The sequence below is a fragment of the Alosa sapidissima genome, chromosome 3 (assembly GCF_018492685.1).
Source record: "Alosa sapidissima isolate fAloSap1 chromosome 3, fAloSap1.pri, whole genome shotgun sequence".
NCBI lineage: Eukaryota > Metazoa > Chordata > Actinopteri > Clupeiformes > Clupeidae > Alosa > Alosa sapidissima.
This window is the reverse complement of record NC_055959.1, coordinates 31,142,272-31,143,408: the sequence shown is the minus strand read 5'-3', so window position 1 is coordinate 31,143,408 and position 1,137 is coordinate 31,142,272. Positions and strand designations below refer to the sequence as shown.

Sequence of the window (1,137 nt, the reverse complement as noted above, 5' to 3'; positions counted from 1 at the left end):
TGTAAGCTGCTGCCTGCATCTGAATGTACCCAATCACACTTAGCCTACTCCTAATTAAAGGGCACACCCTTCCATTCAAGAGGCTAATTAGTCTTCCCTCATTTTCAGCCAGTGCATGCTGTTATTGATGTTTGCTGCCTCTGTTCAGCCATTGGATGTCTGGCTGTGCCTGTGTAGGCTACTCTACAAGATCAAAGATTATAGAGTGCTTGTGAGCACCAGGGGGTATTCCAAAAACGAGGTTGAACAAACTCCTTGTCCAGAGTTCCCGCGGGGTCTTAACAAATCTAACATTTAAAATAAACTTTAAAATTGTATGGCATTAACGGTAGGAGTTATCTATGGGGTGAAACGGTGGGATGTTTCGTCGCAGCACAGACCATCGGGAGCGGAGTCGGTCTCCTTGGGAAAAGGGAGAGAGTAGTGGCGCAAATGGCGAGCTCTTGGATGAGGGTAATGGAGTGGAGACGGAGGGAAGTGATGGTAGTTTTCTTGGAAGTGATGTAGATTCTATGGTAGAGATGGAAGCAGTAGACGAGGGAAATTCAAAACAGGAACGGCAGGTAAAAACGAATGGAAAGAAGAAAGACAACAAACGAGGTCATGATGATGTTCACACAGTCAGATAAAGATAGCGATGCAAAGCGAGTGGCAAGGCAAATCGACTTGAAGGTAAAAGTACAGTTCGATTCCCCTAGTTCTATCAACCCCCTGAAAATAACTAAAGCGCTTAATGAAGCTGTAGGGACAGTAAGGGTTACACCATTAAGGGATGGTAGCTTAATCATTGAGTGTTCCAACATTACACAGCGGGATAAGTTATGAATGAGATGGAAGGAAAGAAAATTAAATGTATTGAATGGGAGCGTAAAAAACTACAGCTTGGAGTGGTAACAGGAGTGTCAACAGACTTGTCGTGCGAGGATATTTTGAGAAATGTGTCCGGAGCAAATGTGGTCAAATGTAGAAGGCTGATGTACACCCGAGAACAAGTTAAAAAGGACGGTCTTTCCATTCTGTTGTTTTTTGATGAGAAGGTAGGCTACTGCCAATTAGGATTAGAGTTGGGTATATGAGCTTTCAAGTTCGTCCATACATCCCACCGCCACTGCGATATTTTAAATGCCAGAAGTTTGG

At 43.8% G+C, this 1,137-nt stretch overlaps 1 protein-coding gene across 2 annotated transcripts in view; it reads left to right on the top strand.

The window, feature by feature from the left end:
• The window catches only part of kncn (kinocilin), a 29,257-nt gene that overhangs the window by 3,770 nt on the left and 24,350 nt on the right, over positions 1–1,137 (top strand). The gene's annotated exons all lie outside the window — the stretch shown is intronic.